Genomic DNA, 25,872 nt, shown 5'->3' on the forward strand with positions numbered 1-25,872 from the left:
TTTAGTTTCCCCGTTACCTGAAAAAGGTTCTAACATTACCGGATTCTATCCGAAAACAAAAAAGCTTCTGTTTCGATGCAAACCACAAAAACTTGTACAGATAGGAAAACCACAGACATCCCAGCTGTGTCTAACGTTCAATTCAATTTATAAAATATTTTCTAATCTAAAATTTGGGATAGTCATATTGGATCAACAAAACATTTCCAATTTCTTACAATACAATAACGTAATCCACATGAGGTTGACAAAAGGTACTATAGGAGGTATCTATTGGGCAGATGATACTTTGTAGCATGTGGAATTCCCTCACGCAGATCCATTTTGGTAACTCTGGGAGCGGGCAACTGATAAAAGCCCCAGGAACCCATTTTTAGTCATGCAAGGGGTAAATTACCATTCAAATCTTTCTCCACTTCCCAGAAGACCACGGGAGGCGATGGTGTCTATTTATCAAACTCACATGTTTGGAGAATCCAAGATCAAATTGAAGAAAAACCAGAACCAGATTTATGGAGCAGTCAGAATGCCGCTGAGGATTTCACTCTACATGTTGATCAATGTCTTTGTGAAACCTTGTCTGAATTAGGTCACGTAAGAGTTGGATAACCAGGCATTTAGGTGGAAGGATTTGGGAAACATACATTTAAAATACAAGGTGGATAAAATAATCCCCTGCTTAGCGCAGATAACATAGGTATAGGTATCTGTACGCACAAAAAATGATGCTGTCCATGGTAATTGATGGCGCTAAACTACGGCCTCACAATCATCATTAGCATTGCCAATTCTCAACAGAAGCAGAGGCGGACTGAAAACACTGCTGACAATTGTGAGGCACTAGCTATGCAATTACTGGCAAGATCCCCAAGTAAGAAACTTTGCAATAATTTCACCAACAATTTTTTCCAGAAAACTGCATTAGGTCTTTTGTGCTTTATGGTTAAAAAAATATCATTCAGTGACTTTCTATTATTATACATGATTTGTATTACTTCTGGGGTGAAGAGCAAGTGTATAGAAATTGTGACGGCTGTGCTCTGAATGGCTGGTTTTTAACTGTGATGACACTGGAGATGAAACAAGGTAATCCTTTGTTATACACATTAGCATCGGGCTGCCCTGTTTCACCACAATCCTTCGAATGTAGCCATTGCTCTGTAAGTTGACTAATCAGGCGAAGTTGCCATTTAGTCATCGGGCTGAAAATGAGGAAATGACTAATTAAGTGTCAATGAGTCACTTAGTGGCTGCTTGTCAGTGAAGCTGTTCACAGCTTTGGCCCGTTCCAGACATAAGATCATTAAATATTCACCTTGGCTGGAGTGGGAGAGGGGTGAATGTGTTCCTACTTTTAGTCAGGAATTTTTCATTGTGGTTACTGCTGCTATGAAATGAATGTCGGCAAAAGTGAAGTTCGCTGGCACGAAGATATTTATAACCAGCTAAAGAAAAAGAATCAGGCGTACAGTGTAGACTATAGTGCATATTCTGTATCACAGGTGATGTTGACACTTTTTTTAAAGGTATTTCCCAGCCAAACTTGCAAAGCCTAACTTGGGGGGGCAGACTACCAATAATAGTTCTTTTATGCTTGACACTTGGCTCTCATTTTAGCTAACCTCTTTTAGCAGGTTGTTATGCTAATGATTCTAGCCAAATACAGGATCACTAAGAGAGCAGAGGGAACAATTACTTCCTCCTTCTGTGTGCAACATACATGCAGCAACAGGTGTCTTTAACAATCTCATTGCTAGAGCATTGCCGCCAAAGACACCAGGGCCATAAAGGCGTTGGAAGTTATCTATAAAGTGATCACAGATTCTTCAACATCTGCTAACAGCCAATAACAGTTGCCTAAGCAGCAATATGCCTCTGGGTGTTATGGTCACAGAGCTTAGGACTGGTTCAGACTTTCCTCAGGATTCGAGTGATCCAATGTGGCTCCTGGCACTTTGCCAGCTGCCAGTCACTTGCACCGCAGGACTGGTTCTTAACCACTGTCTGCACTGTTGACAGGTGGCAACAGTGAGCGATACTATTACCACCCCCATTCATTCTCTAATTGGCTGCCACCTGTAGAAGCTACTTGTAGAGACTTCCCTGAAGCAAAGGTGCCCTGGCACAAAGAAATAGTAAATACACCACAATCTCATGGCCGGTGTGAACACAGCCTTGATGTTCATGAGTTCCTATTCTTCATTTAGGTCCGCGGTCGCCAACCGGTAGTCTGTGGACCACTGGTGGCCCCTGAGAAAATTTTGATGGTCCGTGGCTCTGGCTGATGCACCCCCAAGCATGACCCCGCTGGGAGGCGCACCGGCCAGAGCCGCGGACCATGTCCACCGTATGGATCGCAGGCTCAGGGCGGTGGGCGGGTTGTGTCTCTGGAGGCTCAGACCTGCGATTGGAGAGTGGGCAGGTTCTGATATCATGATGTCACTCTGGGGGAAGTGTCTTCCCCTTTGAGTGACAAATGGCTCCCCGCGCATGTGCAATTCAAAGTCTGTAAACTAGTGGTCTATGACATGCAAAAGGTTGGCAACCACTTATATAGGCAGTAATCCAAGCATGAGATCTACTGCTGTGAGAAAGGTAGGTTACACATCAAGGAGTCATCGAATAAGAAGCTGCAGTTCTAGCAGAAGCCCTACCGAAAATATTTTACACCTAAAATTTTAGCTAAGATTCCAGTCTTTGAGACCAATAGGTGGCTGGAGGAAGCCGTCAGAGATTGGGAACCTGTATATGAAAACCGTGAGAGACCAAAACACATTTACAAATTTCTGCTCACACTACTGACTTGGGGGTTCCGGGGGCACACAGTAAGTACCAATGGATGTAAGTAGCTCCCTGACCGAAGGCTGGGCACCAGGCGTAAAGCAGCTCAGCTATACTATTTAAAAGTGCAAACGAAATAAACTTTTGCTGGTCACGCATTTTTGACAATAAAGCTTAGTAAATTAAAAATAAATGAAAGAGTTCTCTACAAAACAAATCAGCATTTATTGTCACAAATGTTCTCCACATTACTGAAAAGTTAAGTTGCTTCTTGCTGCCACAGATTTGTGGTAACACAGAGAACTGTACAATGAATAAGCCTACTTGTCAGGAAAATGTTGGGTGAGAGGATATGTAAGGGTGATCTTGCACCTTGCAAAGAGAGGTGTGTTCATTTTGCTACCAATATGAATTGTCTTGTGGTGAAAGCTGTATTCGCACTCTTCCTGCCAGCTGAGCCTTTTATCTTCTGTGTGTTTTTCATTTACAACTCTCTGTTCCCTTCCCTGAGCTGAGATTTATCACCAGCATGAGCTGTCTGTGGTGTATCCTGCTGAGTAACTGCACTGACATGTGTAGGAATGCGTCCTTCTATGTAAGTCCCCGATATAAACAATCAAGATTTATTCAACGACAGGCTGAGCGTTTAGGGTACCTTTATATCTTTTAGGATCCGTTGGGTAATGACACAAGTTCCAGTGGATGTGTAAATGGGACACAACGTAACACAAGGAGATTGTATATTAGTCTATAACATGCTAGAGGCATGAATTCCAATGTAAAGGTGATACTATAGTGAACATGATTAAATGTATCCAGAAATTCTTCAGAGGACTAAATTTATGCACTTTATGGGCTCATTCTTGAAGGAGTAGGAATCTCTGTTTGTATAGGGTAGCCGGATTCTATGGTAAACACATAATAATCTTAAGACAAAAATGAGTAAAAAGTCCAGGAACTGTTTTGAGGTGTGACCTGGGGTTGGACAGTCCAATTAGTAAGTAATCTACAGTAAAGCATACAGGTCATAGCCTCAGGTACTCACAAAACCCAGGCAGCTGGTAGCAGGAAACAATCATTGTGCCAGAGGTGACAGTGTGGGTAGCAGGAAGCAGATTAATAATAGGAGTTCCCCATGGCACCAAGTAGGAAGAATGGAACGCACACAACCTCAAATAAAGAAGTTGTGTCAGGAGACCCACAGCATTGAATCCGCCTAAAAATAGGTTAAAAAAACGAAAGAAGCCCAGGTAAGTACGTCAGTGTTCTCCCCAGCCCCTTTTAGCTGGGGGCACCACCCCGCACTTTTCAGTAACCACCCGGCTGTTTTTGGGTAGGTACTGCCTAAAATTTGTTCCCACCCAGCTTAAAATAATTTCTGGGCTGAGCACTGTACGTGAATATTAGCTCCTGGTGTTCAGTCCACATAGACTTACATACTGAGGCAATATCGATGGCTCTGGACCTGAAGCACTGCAGAAACTTATTACCAGAACTGGAAATGGAATCCAGCACCTGAAGGTCAATTCCCCACCACATCCAGTCACAGAACTTGTAGGTCAGTACGATAGTGGCCGCTTCAAATGAAAGCAATAGGAGGAACAGTATCAGAAAAAATGTATTAAGTCTTTGCACAGCAGAGTTGAGAAAAGGGCATCAATTACAGAATACCAGCAAAACACAGCAATGTCTGGCCTACAGGTTTATTTTTTTGTTTTTTTGTCTGTGCAAGCATCTAATACTCCTATAGGCAAAATACTTCCTGTGTCTTTTAATGAATGAGAAAGATTTTTTGTAATTGTCTCTGCTGTGGCCATTTACTGACTCCTACATACTTCCTTTTGGGTCACTAGGGCAGGAAGGGATGGGAACTCTTCCTAATGGGACAAAGAAAAAAAAACATCAGGGCTGGATATTGACTTAGAATAACTATATGTATAATATGAAATAGCTATTCTGTAAAATAAAGAGAATTAAACATGTCAAAACAATTTACCTGGAGACTTATGTTTCATATAGCCTGGAATTATTTATTATCCTTTTAAATTGTAGTCATACACCACAGGGAGTCTAACTATCCCATTGTATATTAAAAAGGCAATTCATTACAAGTTTTTAATAAATAAAAAAAAACAGAAATTACCTGAATTGATTTATTTTTAATCATACCATTTCACAGCAGAGAAAACCATTACTGTTGTGTTAGTAGATGGTCAAAATGATCTGCAGTGAGCATACCAGTCATGAAGGATGACATAGTCAATCTAAAAGTAGAAGTCTATTAGAGGAGCCCACAATGGCCTGGTCTGACTTTGTATCACACTTTTTATTGATCACTGCAAACAGAAACAGAGACGCCAGCTCCTATAGGGTCAGGGTTTGCTCCTTCATGGCCACTGAATGATTTAAGGGGCTACAAATGGCCTGACGACTGTGTGGCTGACCCCGGGAGATAAATTTACAGCTGGCTGTCTGTTGTGGAAGTATTTACAGCTAAGACGCACCAAAGATCAGTGCAAGGAATGTTACACCTTGCAAACCTACTAACTACTGATCTTGAAAAGCACTTTGCTTTCACTATACAAACGGCAGAATCCTGTCAAGTGTTCTTTTACATTACATGAAGCAGGGAACCTTTTTTTAGAACCAAACTTTGTAAACTGTAAATAATAAACACATCCTCACCAATGCAATATTGATTGAATTTGGGAATGTGATAAGTAATACTCCAGGAATGTTGACAGGCACTCCTATGTCATGTACAAAGCCGGACCAGTGGAATATTTTGTCTGGGCGCTATAAGGCCTCATGCATGTCTATGATCATTCAACTCAAAATGCATTACCTGAAAAAGAGAGGAATGCTAACTACTCAGAAAGTGTACTGCCCAACTGAATTGCATGAAGCAGTACCAATAGTATTGTAAATAGCAGTCAAATTAATTTCCCATTCAATATCTGAAGGCAGTATGGAAGAAGGAAGAATCTAGTTGCAATGTATGGTCAATGGAATCAATTGCTCCTTGAGGAATGACTGCAAGCATTTCCAGGAATGGGCCCTACATACTATCAGTGGTGCAGCCAACTATATTTCCCATTCATTATCAGAATACAGTATGGAAGAATCTGGTTGCAATGTATGGTCAATGGAATCAGCTGCTCCTTGAAGAATGACTGCTAGCATTTCCAGGAATGGGCCCTGTATACTATCAGTGGTGCAGCCAAATATATTTCCCATTCATTATCAGAATACAGTATGGAAGAATCTGGTTGCAATGTATGGTCAATGGAATCAGCTGCTCCTTGAAGAATGACTGCTAGCATTTCCAGGAATGGGCCCTGTGTACCATCAATGGTGCAGCAGTCAGGCAGATGGGGGGCAGCTCAGGTGCCTGCTTTTCCTGTGATCAGAGCACAGCAGGTGAGGCGCAGAGCTGGAGCCGAGATGTCTGCGGCACGGTGCTAGAGAGATTTTTACTGGTTGTAACAGAGCTCAGAAATGCAGCCAGCTGTCCTTTGTCAAGTCAAGTGTTCACACTTAATGAATGTTTTTCCTCAGAGCAAGTGCCATTTGCACCACACACAGGCGAGAGTGAGATGGGTAGCGGGATTCTCACACCCCTGTTAAGATGGTAGACTTTGCATGCACCTGTCACCAGCGCTTTGCAGCCTGTTAAGTTTCTGCTCGGTATATTACAAGCCGCTGCTAATAACATTGTCTTTTTCTGCGCCTCCAATGACACATTTCAGGTTCAAGCAATGTGCTACGAAATGGAAAATGAGACGTTAAAGACTGAACGAGTTACATATTTCAGCTTGAAAAGTAAAGAGTCACCTTAAAACTCCAGGAACCTCAGGCAACCCATAAATGACAAATCTGTCATCACGATTAAGAAATAAAAGCTAAGATCTTTTTTAGAGCTTCATCTTTGCAGCAAAGAGTGTCTTAAAGTATATTTATGGAAATACTGAATAAAATACAGCTTACCAGTCTGTTTTAGCTGCATTGGTGTTCAGTTTTCTGGCTTATTTGTACCTGGGGACAATGCTCACTGCTGGGTATCTGCTAGAAATGAGAACAGGCAGAGAATTCGGGAAATATTTAGCACAAAAGATATTTGGCACAATAAATAGGTATTTTCTGCTCAATATTTATTAAATACTTAACTGAACAAAAAGGAGAATATAATAGACATTGATTGTAGGGCTTTGAAATGAAAATAGTGTACTATATTGCCAATTTTGGCAGCTTTTCAAGATAAGCCGTTCCTTATCCCACAATGATGTGTGTCATGTGCGGTATACAGGATGGCATAGACACAAAAACATTTCCTCCCATGGAGCTGGCTGTACTGTGAGGGTCACTGAACCCAACCTCAGCAAAAACATCACGGTAATGTATCAAGCCCAATTATATGTGAACTCTCAAACAATGACCTTCATATCCAACACCAGGCCTGACCTCTACAAATTTATTTCTCTATGTACAAATGTAGAATAGAATCCTAATGCAAGCAGGGACATGAGTCCAATAGGTCTCACAATGTTAAATTAGGGGGATGATGGGAAATTTTCCTTAATGCTGATTATTTCTCTATATAAGAAACAATTTTACAAAGCCTAATTTAAATACTGCTTGCAGGTAAATCCAACCATTAGCAATAATCCAGTTAGGGAAGAAATCTGTTTGGCCGAGCTACCAAATGGATGCATAAAGTGGAACTAAACCCAAAAAAAACAAAAAGTCACCAGGAGGTAGGGGATTTTAGCAATGCAAAGTCTTTCTGATTTTTAAACTGCACAAATTTAATTCTGCTTAAAATCTCCTGAAGGTGTCCCCAAGACAAACTTTTAGGCATAGAACAACGCTGGCATGCAATGTTAGTAATCAAGTGGAGTAATTGTTGGCTCAAAAACTGGACACACACTAAGAATCAGGTATTCACTGCAACCAATAGACTTCCACTGAGGTTACCTTTTCTGATTGTTTTCTCTAGATGCCAACCTACACACCTGATCTAAATTAGACCTAATAAGATTTTAATAATTTATGAACTTTGGTTTTCCTGATACATGCAACTTTCTAACTGTAGGGTAGTTAAGTTATGCCGTAACTTGAGCAACCTAGAACCCCAGCAGCTGATCTCTTTATATGAAGTTCACACTTAAAGTTCACAATATACGTATACGGGTGGAGAAGGACAATCAATTCTAAAACATGGGGAGAACCCAGGGCTATTTATCTCAACCATAACTTTGATACAACAAATAAAAATCAAAAACATCCCTGGCTTTATCGAGCTCCTGCAGTGAAATCTTTTCAACCCCTGACCGATGATAACTGGGTAATCTCCATTTGCCTTTAACATGAAGTTCAGTGACATGTCTGAGGTTCCAGGGAAATATCAGTGACCATGATTGCAAAGTCCAGATCCTCCCTGATCAATTGATGCCTGTGTATCTGGAATGACAAGTGGCGATCAGGCCAGCTGGGGCAGACAGCTGATGTGTGAAGAGTTAGCCTGCTGCTTGTCAGCTGTCCCACCTGCTGGTATGTGCTACGTGGCAAAGGAATTCCACAAAACCCAAACTACTTCCGTCCTCCCATCACACACTGGCATCCAAAGAGCGCTTGACACACAAACACATCATCCGAGGGGGACAATCTGACATCTTACCATAGGCCTGGCACATTTATAAGAGCTTTGCAGTCTGCTGTTAACGAGTAAAAGCCGCCATACAAAGACAGTCTTGAGATGTATGGACAGTTCCGTCATTATGCTGCAGAGTAAAGTATCACAGAGAGATCATTGGAGACAAGAAAATTCCAGGTTTTTTTTTTGGTTGGAAATAACATGAGTATGACTGATAGCCAATCTGGATATATTTTCACTGAATGAAAACAAATAAATAAAAAATCATGTAGGTCCTTAATGTCAATAATAAAATACCTGGTGACCCTACCGGAGTCCTTGTTTAGGACCTGTTATAGGGTTGCAACTGCCTTGCATTTATGTTTTTGTGTTTCCAATCTGTCATGCATGGTCAAGATGGAGACTACAGGTGCCCGTGCCAACACATTTATGACAACACATCAGAAATTCAACCTATAGCAATAATGTGCAACTAATGCTGGAGTGCAGGTAGGCATGAAGAGAATAAAAGCACTGAAAAGATTTTGTTTAAGATATCAGACACAAGTGGTGACTCCTTTTAATCAACTCACTAATCATGCACTGGAATAGATCTATTTTGTGATCAGTTCCTGTGGCAAAAGTCTGCCAGTAAGTGAACGAGCGCTGTAATCACAGCACAATCCTGTCCTATGGAGAGGGGAGAACGAGCAAGCAGCTGGTACAGCGGTTGTCCATCGCTCATGGATCCGCTGAGCTTGACCATTCGTATCAGGAAAGAATCATCTGGCCTGTATAACAAAGGAAGAAAAAAAACATAAAGATCAACTATATACATAAAAGTAAAGACTGATTCAGGCTGCCTCCATGTACACATATAAATGTTTAGAGCATTGTTTAGCAGCTTCATTTGCTATGGTTTTACTGGAGATTCTGTTAAACTTGAAGCAGGGGAGATCAAAACCCTGTAAATACCCCTTTCTGAGAAAGGCGCCAACATTTATAGAACATCCTGGCCTCTCAAGGTGTGATGAGCTCATTGCCAGTCTGTGTCACTTTGACGTTTTCACAATCTGATCCACTGCCAGCGATACAAAAAGGCTTCACTACTCTAATGAGACTCCAAAGTTTGGATTTATTTGAAAAGCATTGTGTGTACCCAGGCTTTACATGCAATATATAGGCCCTGATCCTCTGGACTGATACAGATGAGGCACGAAGGTGCTTGACACCTAGCATTAATGAGATGAAGAAAAATATTGTGAACAGTGGCCAGAAAAAACAGGTCAGATACAGCGTGATGCAATGACATCAGAAGCCAGCCAAGTCTTTTCATCCACATGCTGACCCGGCAGGAGATCCAAGACATACCATGACCACCTGGCTCCAAAGAGATGAGGCTCCAAATACAGAGTGTCCCCCTGTGCCCCCACACTGGTATCAAAGCTAAGGGATGAGCAGTAATGTTTACACAGACAGCAGAGGTGCTAATTGATTCAGATCAGGTCCGTAAATAGAGGAATCCCACTATGTAAACTGGGGGGACAGATAGAGATCAGGCCTGCAGGGGAGCTAATTGGTTCAGCAGAGAGAAAGTGTCTTTATTTACTTCAACATGAGAGGGAAAACCTCTACAAAATGCATGAATCTGGATGACGTAAATATTGGACTACATAAGTTTGCCGGGCCTGGGCTTTTGTCTGGTCACATGGGCAAGACATGCTTTTGCTCATCTCAAGTGTTGGAGGCAGATTCTGCTGTGGCTCGCAATCAAAAAAGAAAAACTGCTGGGAATATTTTTCTGGATCGGAGTCCACAAATATTAACAAAGTTGTTCATAAGAGAATGTGGACATATTGATCTATAGTTATCAATTGATTAATAGTTATCAAGTGAACGTTGACATTTAAGCATATTATGCCAAAGGTCTGACAGGTTAATCATAGAACAAGGTCTATATAGCATAAAAGAATATTAATACAAATGATTTGCAGCCCATTGTAAATGGAAAACAATAACAGCCCAATATGAATTTGGTTTGAATGTTGCAGCATGCACTTATCCATAATGAAATAGATGAAAAATTCAGGGTCCAGAATTGTATATATTCTATAGGCTTAAATGTGGTATTAAAAATAGGATTTTTCTACTTTTAGAGTCCATTGAGGGACACAAAGTCTTTATTCTTCAAGTTTTATTGCCAGCTATTGCAAACAGCAGTTCGGCCCAGGATTTATATTATTAATATACAGTATTTATATAGCGCTGACATATTACGCAGCTTTGTACAAAGTCCATCGTCATGTCACTAGCTGTCCCTCGATTGTCTCACAATCCAATGTCTCTAGCATAGTTATATGTCGTTATTACAGTCTAAGGTCAATTTTGGGGGAAGCCAAATAACCTAATTGAATGTTTTTGGAATCTGGAAGGAAACCGCAGTACCCGGAGGAAACCCATGCAAACAAAGTGAGAACCAGCAAACTCCATGCATCCAGTGTCCTGGCCGAGGTTCAAACCTGGGACCCAGTGCTGCAAAGACTAGAATGCTAACCACTGAACCATCGTGCTGCTAAGGATAACTCAATTCTCCCGGCAGCCTTCCCCAGTGTTGTAGCAATGCAGAAACAAAAGCATTATTATGAACATAAAGCAGTAGGTCCTGTGTTACTCAATGGACTTCACAAAACGTCTTTGAGACATCAGAACATTTGCGCACAGGCCAACATTGAAAAACAGAAATGTAGTGACTGCTGCAGATCAAAAAGCCACCTAAAGGACCACACCATCAGATCTGACAGCTTGGAAATTTAGAGAGTCGTACAGAAAGGCCCAAGAAGCATTCAAAGATCATTAAAGTAGAATGTGTCTTGGTAAAAAAGGGTGGAATCCATTCTTTGAAACCAAAAGCTTGAAAGATAGTCTGAACTACCTAGAGATGGTAGACGCAGAGCTGGTATATCCTTAATGTTGAATTAAAGATAAAAATTAAAAAAGAATCATGCAGGCAGGTTCTTTACTACAGGACAGGCAATGTGTCTTCTGAAATAAAAAACAAATACCTGCCTGTGCACAATTATTTATTTTAATTCACCTTTCCCTGCTTCACCGGTGCTGGCATTTTTTCCTATTCCATGTTCGCTATCTTTGGCCATCTTATATCGAGCAACCAGAATGACGTAGCACCTGTGCAGGCACACAGGAGCCAATTCATTCTCAGCAGCAGCAGCCAGCCAGTAAGTTTACTTTATTGATGAAGGGGCAGAGAAGCAGTAGCTGAAAAATTTCCACAGCCCAAATCGCAGCCATAGGAGGAAAATAACCCTTTTGTCAAAAGGGATGTCAAAAATTACCATTTTGTCCATAAGCAAAATCAAAAAGGGATCCTTGCAGCAAAGTTGCCTTGCAGACATGATGGTTATATGGGACACAAGTTTATATAGAGTAAAGAACATCTCTAAGGGGTCAGTCAAATGGAAGTACAGAGAGAAACTGATTTAGATTGATTTTTAGATTCGATTTTTTTGACTTTTGAGGCCAATGAACGCTAAAAATAAGAACAGAGAAGGCAGAAAACTGACCATAAGTTGTACTAATTCCATTTTGCTATTAGCCGAATTTTTAATGATGTTGTGAGAAACTGTTAAAAAAAAAAATCCTGTTCCAAAAACGCTTAAAAATAAAATTCTTTATCCACAAGTACAAGTATTCAGCAGTCCGGCACTTTAGCCAAAGTATCACATAAGACACCTCAAGAGTAAATTAATTAGTCATTGACAAGATCAACCCAGAATCATATGGTGTATTTGTGGCCCATGAAGGCCCCTAAAGCTACGTATACAAGTCTAATGCTTCTCGTCCGATAGTCGGCTTAAGGCCGATATCGTACGAGAATCTGGCGTGTGTGCGTCCGAATGACAGTCCTGGCGGATCCACGGACGATGGACGGTGAACAATCCTAATGCAAGGGAAGGGGCAGAGCGCGCAGCAGGGTGCCGCTTCGCCGTTTTCCACCTCCCCTCTTCTTAGAGCAGAACGGTGCTGTACGTACAGAGCTTGTTCATACATCGTGCAGTCCTTAGTCATTGGAAAGCATCCTGAAAGATCCTTTCCAACGACAATTATTGCACGTGTGTACCCAGCTTAAGGCCAAAGGCATATCAGGTAAAAAAAAAAAAAACGTGGCCTTCGCAATCTAAATCACCAAATAATTGCGTGAATTAGGTAAAAATCTTGAACGACCTGCTTTAAAAAAAAAGGGAGATGATCCTGTCACACATGAGGATTTCAAGGATTAAACAGACTCTGAGAGCAGAGAATATTATGTTTCCAGGCTACAAAAGTGGCCATGGTTATATACCTAGTTATAGAGACTTTTGTTGAACATGAGCTGCAGCCACCCACTACAGCAGGATCCAGCATTCATTGATTTGCAAGGCTTAGGGAAAATGCAAGGTGTTAAGTATTTATCGCTATAGTACCGCTGGAGTGCATGTAGACAGAGTGGCTTGAAAGAAAACTGCAGGAGATTTGCTGCACTAATTAACAGAGGATGGTGAAAAAGTGAAAACAAATATTATAATGTATACAAAGAGTGCAGTTGTCTGCAATACAAGACACAGAGCACACTGTTAGTGTTTACATTTAGCCTAATTATATTCCATCATGTTGACTAAACCCTGATTAATTTGTTAAACATTTACAATGCCCTGAGCCCTCTGTGCTTCTGGGCCATTTACAACTCTCACGGTCTGATAATATGCCAATGCCTAGTTTTGGTAAAATTATAATCTACACTTAAATAACAAGGCATTGGCCATGGTTCTGATCTGTCAAATTTAGATGAGAGATAAGGAGATGGAGCAGTAAACGATGAGTGAATGCCTGCATGTCGTTTTCACATGTTAGAAACACAACTTCTGCCAGAACAATGAAAACTACAATGAAATTGTGTTTTATTGTTGCTATAATTACATCCATATTTGCAGTTTTATTTTCTCTTTATGACAAATGCCAGCAAATAATTAAGAACAATTGGCGAACTTGGCATCTTCTAATTCCCAGCGACAAGAAACAATTTTTCTCTGCCAAGTTGTTATACCAGCAAAAGTGAAGGGATAAAAGTAATTCTGCTCAGACAAAGAAGGAGAGTGGGGGTCGGTTTATAGCAAGACAAAAAGGCTATGCTTTTGAGGGGCCACCGGATATGATGGTTTATCTCTGATTCCATGCTAGCTTACAGATGTATGAGTAGGTCATCGTGAACCTTGATCATAGTTATTAGTTATTAATTAGTAATATTCTACTCAGCTAGACAACTTTATTTCCTCCCTGGAAGCTGTTCAAAAACGCTTTTAGGCTGGGCCACCCTCTGCTATCCAAAAAATTTATTAAAAAGTATTTTGGTGCTGCTGCATTCTCCTATTCACTATGAATAATATTACCAGAAATGACAAAGAGCTAAGGCTTTAGAATACAGTGGACAAGCTGGAATTTTAATTCTGTCTATGTGTATGCTAGGCAAATTCTATTTGTTTTGATGACCGTCACCACAACATGAATAGGGTGGAATCTCCCAATGGGGTTGCTTGTTCCGGTGACAACTCTCAAAAATCTTCTTTATTTTAGACCTCTCCTAAATAATACCCATAATCACTGCTTGGACTGTTCCATACGCATAAAAGGTGCTTGTTATATTCTGATTAGCTGCATAGGTCCTGCACATTTATACATTACTAAGTTTTAAAAAATTGGTGGTGTAAATGTGAAAGGTTTAATAAATTATATAATATTCCATCTGCACAAGACACACCATTAAAAATTGTCTCATGAAAGATGTGAGTAATGAAAACTGAAGTAAAAGAGGGAATGTTGTTAATGAAAGCTCACCCCCTCTAGTTTCTCCAATGAAGTCCATTGCTCTTAGCCAAACCTTTGCTTAAATCCCTTTTGCAGAAATAAATCAGAGTGAATGGGTGTAGCTAAAGCACATATTAGGGCTAGACGATCTTTAGATGTGGTCGTTAGATTTATTTTTTAAGGTTTTTTTCCTTTTTATTTTTGTCAGGTGCATCAACCAATATTATACTGCCCGTCCCAGCTCACTCCATGCAAGATATATACGGAGGGCATTATTGTAAATCTAGGCTTATCCCCAGATTTAAACTACATACACCTCCCCCTTTATTTCCATGACAAGGTGAGACATTGCTTTATCATTCACAAAGGATAGTTAAAATAAAAGTTAATAGCACTTTTGGTTCAGTCCAAAGAAGTAACAAGAACAGGTATTTTTCGGATCTTGGAGAATATTCTTAGCCAAATAAAAATAATGGAGGCACCAGGAATGTTAAGCTGCAATACGTTATTTATATTGTTGGGTTTATGAATTCCTCATTTATCCATAATAGGGAGGACAAGGTGTAAGGTGCAGAGATCCCTGCAGTCTTATGTTCTTGGGTTTAGCTAAGTGAGATGATGTTGTGAACTAGATAAGTCTTTATGGTGATAATATCCAGTTCATTGCATAGGACATGCCATTTACACCTCTGAATAATACAACTCTCATGATACCTGCTCTAGGTGTCTCTCTAGGATGTTTAGGTGGATAGAACATTAAATGGCACTTGACATAGGAAGTGTTTATTAAGTATACGACTTAACGTTAATAGGAAGGTGCTGACAAGCATGTGTAAATACGTCACCCCTGCTCATTTGTATCTGTGAGACATTCAGCACTGGTTTGGCATATAAGTGATAACAGGGGCTCTTAATGCTTCACAGGTACTGTGCTTTTTGGAGCAGGTAATTAACAGGAAACCATTTGGGTACATTTTTATTGAAGAGTATGTGAATTAGACACTGTCATCTGTACCTGAATCACTCAGGATCAGCTTTTTGTAAAGTGCAACCACAAAAACGCTCATAAAATCTTAGCTCAAGCCCTTTGAAAACAATAGAGATTTCATTCTTGGAAGAACACTTGGTTGCATTTCATCCTGGAAAAACCAAGCCTATTTATAACCAAACTTGGCAAGAACCTTAATATAAAAAAAGCCCCCAGCACATCATATAAAGCAGTTGTGTTCTGCAGCCTATGTTTTACTATAGGTTTTATGAACAGTTTATCTTTTTTATCCCTTAGGGGTACTGAATGAGGGAAAGTGAACAATAAAGGGGGTGAGTCACTGGAATGTGTTCTGTTATAGAAAATATAGTCAGTGTTGAAAACTCTTAAATATTCAGCCATTTAATGAAGGCATTTTTCTTGATTGCTGAAATAAAGCCAGGTTCTACTTATCTCAGAATCCAGAATATGTGTGGTTAGTGCGTCCCTTGTAATGAGGGTTTTTTATACATAAGCCATGGTGGGGTCAAGGTAACAATATTACAGAATACTGCCTACCAACTAGCAAAAAACCCAAGACCTTGTACTCTTCACATACAGATCCCTTCTGTGAAACACCAGATTCATAATCCTACTGACTCCTTGTATTCTCTGCAGAATAAGTACTTTATATGTTCATTGGCTTTCTTTACTTTCAGTGCACATCAGACACATGCCAGATGATTTCTATTTACTTTCAATGAACACTATTATGGGCAAGAAACTGAGGCTGCCATTACTTAACTCTCCTTTAGGAATGCTGTCATTCTGATGCTTTGCCTGTTTGAGTTGCTGACCAGGAAAGAGTATAGAGAAAAATACTACTAACATTCTTTTACACTTACTTATATGTTTGTTCCAGGACTGTAAAACCAACATATAAAGTCATACACAGCCAGATATCTAACATTTTCAGGAGACCTGTAATAAGTAACCCCCACATACCCCTCATGATAGTCACTTATGAGATGCAGTGCAGGAAGGTAATTTTAGGCCTATGATCTACTTTGCATTGCATTTATATTTAAATATAGTACATCCTATTCAGTTACTTTGTTGCAAACCAAACCATTGTAGTCCTTTGCTGGTTTTGGTATGCAAACACGTGTATAAGTACTGCTGTGTTTGAATACAAAAGCTATTTGGGAAGAAAACCCATCTATGTAAACCCTTAAAGACACTTCTAACTGTTGGTCGAAAATAATAATCCAGCAAATAGTTTATAAAGTGTTTACATGGTAAAACATCATGCCAGCTATGGCCAAACTGGCACATTCGCTGGGTGTAAGACCAAAGTAGTAAAAGGAACATTAGTTTCTGGTGCGAATTAAACATTTTATTTTATTGTTTACTAGCACTAAATTGTTTCTGTATAGGTCACAACACTGCACATGAGATGACTTAGCTCGCATTATGCTAGTGCAGCTTTTAGGCTCCAGTTACCCTATTGGGGTGCTATGTGTATGTTTTCATATCCATTAGGCTGGCTCGATGATGTGAGATAAATGAGCACTGTGTGTTTTTATTACATAGCTCTACACTACGGTGCTGACGTATTACTGGGCACCGGGGAAAACTTGAGTATTGCAAAATATTCCATGTGACTCTGAGGAATGTAACGTCAATCCAGACATTTCCTCAACCCACTGCCGCTGTAGGGGGTCGATGCAATAGAGCCAAGCTGTTGAGATCCCAGAATTCTGTTCAGGTGGTCTGAGAGCTGATCTCACGTACTGCACATACAGTATGAGACCACATCATAAGTACCTGCGTATTGGATATGAAGACATATTCCAGCTGTCCACTCAAATCAAACCCCCATCTCACCTATCACTGCGGAGCAGGTTGTATATTTTCAGTTCTGCGGCTGAGGTCACCGCCAACCGTGCCACAGACAGGACAATGCATAAAAGCTATTGGTGTTTGCTTTTTAGATATGAAAAAGAGATTTACTTTTTATTCTCCAAGTGTCAAAAACATGTTGTTAATGTTAACCTGACCACAAATAGCAGTGCATACCAGTCACACTATATTCACTAAACACAACACTTTTAGTGCACAAAGTTGGTGATAAATGGAAAATAAATAAAATAAGTGGAAAATGTGTCTTTGGCTCCAAATCAGCTCACTTAGGACACTCACTGTGGATAAGACCAATCTTATGTATAATGCCTCATGCCATTCAAGCAATGAGCCTCCTAATGCGACACATTACTAAAAGACAACAAAAAAAAGAATCTACAACGTGTAAGAACTGGGCCCAGTCTGTAAGATTTATGTAAACAACACTAATGTTTTACAATAGGTATTTGCTGCAGTCATGAACAGGAACACTATTTTGTAATCAAACTACTTTCTGGTACCTATTTAGCAAACTTTAAATGAATATTTCTCCATGCAGTTCAGCAGGGAAAGCCTTCTGCACAATATTTACACCTAACCCATGTTTCTGAGTATCATATTTTTGATCAACCAACACATGGCATTCTTTCTATGGCCCTGATTTATTAAAGCTCTCCAAGGCTGGAGATGATTATTATTATTATTATTATTATTATTATTAATAATAATAATAATAATAATAATAATAAACAGGATTTATATAGCACCAACATATTACACAGCGCTATACAATAAATAGGGGTTGCCAATGACAGACGAATACAGTCAGTGACACAGGAGGACCCTGCCCCGAAGAGCTTACAATCTATAAGGTGGGGGAAGTAACACACAATACGAGGAGAGATATGTGTTGGTGGTAAGTAGTAACGGTTTCAAAAGACACTTTCATGAGTGAAGCTGGGTGATCCAGCAAACCTGTAATGGATTTGTTGAAAGGAATTTGCTATTTGCTAGCAAATGTTTTCAATCCTGGACCAGATCCATTCCAGGTTTGCTGGATCACCCAGCTTCACTGATGAAAGTTTATCCCCTCTAGCCTTGGAGAGCTTTAATAAATCAGCCCCTATGTCTTGGGTCCCCTAGTAGTAGTTGGCTGTGAGGGAACTATTTGATGTTCCCTGCAGAAACATTTCAGCTGTCACTTGTTACAAAATACTCTTTGTATACACAACATGACAGTCAGGGGTCATCTTCTTAATATTTAAATATTACAGAGATTGATGTATTATTATCAAACTTCTCACAGCCCCAGCTGTATCCATCTATACCTATGCAGAAAAGAACATAAAAGATATAAAATTACTTGCTTCAATGTTTATTATATAAATGATGAGCAATACAGTTCCCCATTAAAAAGGTGATATTGCTTTTGCAACTCAGTATAGGATGGCGGGATATCAGAACCCCCTGGGCTGTCGAATGAAATCCTGCATATATGTGAGGGAGTTATATCACCCCGGCCCAGGCCAATCAAGATTGCTGATGATCCATAAGAGGACAGGATAAAAATGGTCGAGTTTGTGTCGGACCGAGGGCAGGTGACTGTAAGCATAAAATTGTGATTTGGCAGGTAAGTTCTTTCTATTGCAGGACATCACCTGTCCTGTCTGCAATAAGGGCCGGAGTAAAAAAAAAAAAAAAAAAAATAAGATTTAGTTCTGCTTTTATAATTTCCAATGAGCAAAGAGCACCAAATAAAGCTAAATTATGAACTGGAATAAATTTCAGACATTTCACATCTAAAGCAAGAGAATTAAATTTCCACCTTTTATCTTTTATCACTAAAAATGAGTCCCTTGGCTCCAGTTAGAGACTAAGGCTGTGCACACACGTGCAAGAATTGGCATTGGAAAGGATCTTTTTCCTGATACTTTCCAACGACAAAAGACTGAACGATGCATGAACGAGTGTTGTCGTCCATCGTTCGTGGATCCACCAGGACGGTTGTTTGTACACACACAAAATTCTCATCCAATGTCTCGAGCAGATTATCGGGCGAGAACCATTGCACGTGTGTACGTAGCCTTAGAGTTTCCTCCTCTCCAGTGATCAGACTGCAGCATTCGTAACTTTATAGCAAGTCACATTTATAAACATTGCCAAGAGCTGCATAGATGGTAGATTTACATACCAATGGCATCTCAATCCTGTAAGTAGATAGTGACACTGGATGATGCCTGAAGAAAGATGGTGCAGTAAAATGCATTCACAGGGGAAGTACTGTGATTTTTGTGATAGGTAATAAATTACCTGGAAATGTTGAACTGGCACATTACTGGGAATGAGAATTTTATATGAAAATATATATGATGCTGGGCTCCCTTTAACATAAAAATCTATGGTTGTTCTATTTTTAGGATTTAATTTATGGCTTTCCAGCTATGCAGACTATATGATGGGAAATTTCCATAGCACATATAAAGCTCAATTGTATATTACCTAGAAGCCAAGAGCTGGGTGTTGGTAGAAGCCATTACACACAGTTACAATTGTGTCGCTCTTGCTCTTGGGTGAGAGTGATATATCCCTCCTGACGGGTAAAGGAACCTCGTTACAAGCCATTGTCACTGGTGTATGGTGATGAGATTTGGCTGCACAAAGCATTAGCCCCCAGCCAAAGATAAACATTGGGAGGAAGTTTGGCTGAGGTTAAATCATGTTTTATTTAAACCTCGCTCAGTGTGAAGATGGAAACTGGCCTGTTAGAAAAGTGAAATGCAGATTGAAGACAGCCTGCAGGCATTAGATGTGACCCCGAATTTCTCTCTCCTCTCGACTAAAACATCAACTGGCTCCAGTGTCAAGGACAGGAAACATTAGTAATAAGTTCATGGATGTACATTTTCCCCTGGGAAACGCAGGGAGACGACACATCAAAAGTCAGAATGAAGGATTTTTTTTTTCTTTGAGTCTGTTTTTGTCTAGAACTTCCATTGTGGGAGTAACTTTCAATGTTGTTTCTACTGTGCGTTTTACAACCGCCATATATTTATAGATAGTTCTCTTAAGGCTGCCTCCATTGTCCCAAATACTGATGACATCAATCTACGCAAAGTCATAAGAAATACGCATGCCACACGTAATACAGACTATACAATCATATCCCGAATCCAGATACATTCGGCCTGATATATTAAAGCTTTCCAAAACTGGAGAAGATAGACTATGATTGCAGATCCTGTGTGATCCGGCAAACCTGGAATGGATTAGTTAAAAATCACTTGCCTTTGGTTAACAAATGTTTTTGATCCTGGACCAGATTCATTATTTCATGAAAGTCCATTTTCTCCAATCTTACATCTCCTTCTGCACTGGACTATTCAGAAAACATATAATTCCTCCACCTACTAGATTGTAAGCTCTTCGGGGCAGGGTCCCCTCCTCCTGTATCACTGTCTGTATTAGTCTGTCATTTGCAACCCCTATTTAATGTACAGCGCTGCATAATATGTTGGTGCTATATAAATCCTGTTTATTAATAATAATAAAAAATACTGCAGTTTCCATTTTGTAAAGGATAATACTAATATAACATTAGCATTGGAGTCTATGATACATGGTGCACTGGAGTCAGGAGAAGGGGGTGGAACTGGGTACCTGACACAAAAAACTTGAAAAACTTAGAGTTCTTTTTATGTTTTACATAAACAGTTATTTATCTGCACTTTCAGCAGTTTTTAAATGGCATTAACATACTGTTTAAAACAATACATTTATGCATTTTTATTGTAGGCACAAAGCAATAAACATTATATATAATCAAAAGTATAGTTCCCCTTTAAATGGAATACACAGAGAATGCTGACTTAACTATTACTAGGACTACAACGGGTGGTCAATAAAATAAAATATTTTCATTACACTGATCACAGTTTCTCATACAATCTAAGATGTAACTTAACTTATCTTTACATCTCATTTTATTTTTCTTTGTAGAGATTAACAAGACCACCCAAACATGTTTGTATTTGAAGAAAATAAATCAATTTCCTTAATATGATCTAAACCTGTTATCCGCCTCTCATCCTGGACACTGAGGCGCGGGATGTGTGACACCAAAGCATGTGTGTGGCAAGCAGAATACAAAGACTGCCTGACCTGGATGTTCCTTCCTGTGTAATGCTTATCACTGTTCCCCCTACGTTTATTGAGAGTGCTCAAGCAAAAAAAAGAAAACATGGAAATCAGAGTGACAAAAACAATACCCTAAAGAGGTATACCTATTATCTGTATATATTTTCCCTTCTTTCCGAATAACTTGTAATCTGTCTTAGCTAAATTGCAGCCATGCATGCTTCTCCAGTGCTGTCCTCTTTCTACGACCTACAAACCTAAGCGTAAGTAAAGTTCTACTTTTAATAATCAATGATCAGACAGTTCATTACTGCAGAAGGGGACAGGCGATGTCCATTCTGCAATAATCCCTCTTACTTGCCTGATTGCTCCGGACTTCTGGAAAAAAGATGAGCTGCCATGCTTAGCATGGTGGCTCAGTGGTTAGCACTATGCCCTTTGCAGCTCTGGGTCCTATGTTGGAATCTCAGCCAGGACACGCCATATCTGCATGGAGTTTGCAGGTTCTCCCCGTGTTTGTGTGGGTTTCCTCCGGGTACTCCGGTTTCCTCCCACATTCCAAAAACATGCAGTTTGGTTAATTGGCTTCACCCTAAACAAAAATTGACCTTGGATTGTAATAAAGACATATGACTGAGGTAAGGACCCTTTTGAGGGACAGCTAGTGACATGACTATGGACTTTGTAAAGCACTCTGTAAATTTGTTGGCTCTATATAAATATTGTGTAATAATAATAATGTGTAGCACCAGCTTTGGTTGCCAGGAGTTCCAGGAGTTTCAGCGCACTGGCCTGGCCAATCAAGATAGTCAAATATGGTCTACTGGTAGAGAAGAAGAATATGGCACAACTCTGCAAGGGAACGGGGACAGGTGAGTAACGTGGGTTTAGTTCCACTTTAAGCACCATTTTAAGAGAGTTGCAGAACAGAAACTCATGTGACAAAATGCTGCAGTGCCCCCACAATGATGTATTAGGAGAAGCAAGATGTAGCTGCCTGCTACAAATTTTGTAAGCAAAGAGATAAGTACAAACTCAATACAAAAAGGTAAATTGCAAAGTTTGCATTAATGCACTAAACATTAACCACGCCATCAGAATACCAACAAACAAGCTTGGAAACTGTTTAGTTTTGGGGGTTTCAGGTGAAAGTTTGGTCCTTCCACCGCAGACTGGACAGCAAAATTCATTGACCTACGTAGTCTATGTGCAAAAAAACTCCTTAGCTCACCCTTTGTGTCAATGACTTTTTCGGGATGCTGTGTAAACAAGAAGAGTAAAAATAGCTTCACAAATCTTAAGTGGATTACAAAAGTTAATGTCCTCTTTTCTGTTTCATTAGTAGGAGAATATGAAATGGACTTGTCTAATAGATGAATGGTTAAAGTCAGCATTGGCAATGGTGTCTAAGCAGCTGGGAATCATTAGCTGTGAAGCCATCCTTCAGAAGGTCTGGGTGATAAGAGAGCAGGTTGACATGAGCTCCATGTCTCCTCTCCTGAGTTATAAATCACAAGCAGACTTATGAGTACTGGGAATCCCTACAGACCATTACAAAGCTCTGACACCATGTTCTGATGCAAGTTCTACAAACGGCATCCCTGCTGCTCTTTGTCAACCTATTAAAGCATGTGGCCTTGATATAGTGCATGGGATAAATGAAGCAATAAACAATTTTAGCACAAACTTTTCAAGGCCAGGATATAACACTGCATTGCTTCTGAGGTATTAATATAAGGCAGTGTGTTTTGGTTCACTAGACAGGTAGAAATAATGGATGGTGGTTTTGGGAACACTTGGAAGGACAAGAAACACAGTATTATCCCAAGACTGCAGAACAGAAAAAAAACATCTGAGACTCCCAGCAGAGGAGACACTTCAGAGTTCTTCAGCTGGAGACTTGATAAATTCTTTGTTTTGAGAAGATCTTAGAAGGTATTTACTTTGCAGTATTAACCATGGAGGGAGCCAGGTCCCTCTGCCGTCTTGTACATAACTCAGAAAGTCACACACAGAATCTGTTCCCAGGGAGAAATACTACAAGTATTTCAATCTATATAAACTAAGTCAGCTAAAGAGAAGCAATATGGATCTCACGCAGGGTTGTGTGTGGTCAGAGATATTCATGTTTCAAAATGTTTAAGATAAATTAAAATACAGGAAATAAAGAAGACTTATAACTGCAATACAGTTTGTAATTACTGTCACAACAACCTTTTTAATGAGCGGAAGCAGCTGCAAACCTGCCTGTCTTCTATGGTGTAGAACAATCAGGGCATGGCCAACTTCACAACTCAACCACATGTGACCATCCACAGCCAACCACTAAGGAGCACACAATCACATGGTAATATCAGATACCAGGCTGATCAATATTCCCATGCTTTTTTAAATATTTCTACCTGTCTTGAAGATGGCAGCTTAAATTGGCCTGTAAAATATCATTTATGGACCTACTTTGCTGGAGATGACAGGTCATTTCTAAAAATTGTGTATCTGAAAAACTTTATGGACTGAAACTCTCAATTCGAAATTTAAGTTAGCAAACCTACCAACCCATGCCTTCCCCACGTTCAGTGACAAAAACAGGAATGCTTAACCAAACAAAAAATGCATGCTCATGGAATGCAATGACAGCTGAGTTACTATAGGGCCATCAGAATATCCATGTGTGGCCAAGAATCTGATCTCTATAATAATTTTGAGATGATTATGTACAGTATTTGTATATGACAATTGAAAGTCCCAGTAGAAAGATGCTCATGCATTATATTCCTGGTTTGATATCATCATTCTACTAAAAAAACACTATTTTTAGATGGCTCCCACACTAAATGCCCCTTTGTTTTATATATATATATATATATATATATATATATATATATATATATATATATATATATATATATATATATATAGATTCTGGCCTTTGCAGTGCTAGGTCCCAGGTTGGAATCTCAGCCAGGACACTGCATGGAGTTTGCTGGCCAATGTCTATGTGGGTTTCCCCCAGGTACTCCAGTTTTCTCCCACATTCCAAAAACATGCAGTTAGGTTATTTGGCTTCCCCTCGCCTCCCCTCCCCAAGAAAATGACCTTGGACTGTATTAAAGACATATAACAGAGGTAGGGACATTAGATCGGGATCTCTTTTTGCGAGACCGCTAGTGACATGTCTATGGACTTTGTAAAGAGCTGCGTAATATGTCGGCGCTATATAAATACTGTATAAACACTGTGTAATATATATAGATAAGGAGAGAGTGAAGAGAAAAGTGGCTCTTTAAGGCAATATTTATATAAAATTGATTAAAATCTTTGATTTATATTCAATAAGATAAAATTGGTTCTAAAACCCTAGCTAAACTGTCAGTTTCATAAATGAATCTGCACAGTTGAAGACATAATAGTTAGATTCTTCCATATACCAAGTTATACCAGATCCTGTTTAATACAGAATTTAGGAGCCAGTAACCCCATTTTACAAGATTTTTGACAAGTGCTCAGGTTTAGCTATAATTGTTTTCTGGCCACCTGATTTTTAGGATTTACTTGATTCTAATATATTGTGTGACTGTATACAATCTATTATTTATCAAAACAGTCTTAAGAAGTTTAAACCTTTTTCTGTGTTTATTTTCTCTACAACTGCTCATCAATAGGTTGCTGCAAACAAACACCAAATCCAGCAACAAATCTCATTTCTAACTTTTTCAGCCCATATGTCAGGAAGAAGCCATACCTCTCACACTACAAAAAAACAATCTGCCTGTCTTGCTGAATTACAGAAGTTTCCCTGACAGCCACTCAACCAAAATCAAAAGCAGACAAGGTTTTAATAAGTGAACAGTCAAGGAAAAAGTTATCTTCAACAAAAAAGAAAGAGTAAATCTGTAAGATTCAAGACTGGGCACCTTGCCACTTAAGTCATTTAAAATAAATTTCACTTTAGGCCAATTCATCACGGCCCTGTTGCATCATGGTCCTTCAGATTGTGTCAGATAACCATATGGTGAGGTGCTGGGGAAGTAGGTAGGCACGACATAATGCAATGTATCACAGAACACCACTTCACAAGGAAGATATGTTGCTGGCAGCTCTGACAATACTCACATTGTTTCATCAATCTAAGCAGATGAGTCCAGATGGGGGAACAGACCTCTAACAATATCTGAAGCCCACCTGTGAGGGTATACTCTGGTGAGCAGATCATTTCTATGACATCATCACCAGATGACTCCGTTGTCACATTAAACACACCTGAAATCATTCAGGAGTGAATGAAAAAAAAAAGATTCACTTATACATAAGATACAGGACCAACAACAATTGAACAGGTCAGAAATGAGTTTCCAGTTGCTAATGTTAACTGCAGTATAAGATTCCTGGCACAGAAACTATCTGTCTCACCCCATTCCTCAGCTAAACAGAGGTAATTCTCTGATCCAAGTAACCTTGTTTAATCCTCCCACATCCCAAAAACATGCAATTAAGTTAATTGGCTTCCCCCTAAAAATTGACCTTAGACTACATTAACCACATATGACTATAGTAGGGACATTAGATTGTGAGCTCCTTTGAGGGACAGTTAGTGACA

At 39.6% G+C, this 25,872-nt stretch overlaps 1 long non-coding RNA gene across 1 annotated transcript in view; it reads right to left on the bottom strand.

The window, feature by feature from the left end:
* Positions 1-25,872, bottom strand: part of LOC140332894 (uncharacterized) — a 101,896-nt gene that overhangs the window by 70,770 nt on the left and 5,254 nt on the right. The window lies entirely within an intron of this gene.

Source organism: Pyxicephalus adspersus, chromosome 6 (genome assembly GCF_032062135.1).
Source record: "Pyxicephalus adspersus chromosome 6, UCB_Pads_2.0, whole genome shotgun sequence".
Classification (NCBI taxonomy): Eukaryota; Metazoa; Chordata; class Amphibia; order Anura; family Pyxicephalidae; genus Pyxicephalus; species Pyxicephalus adspersus.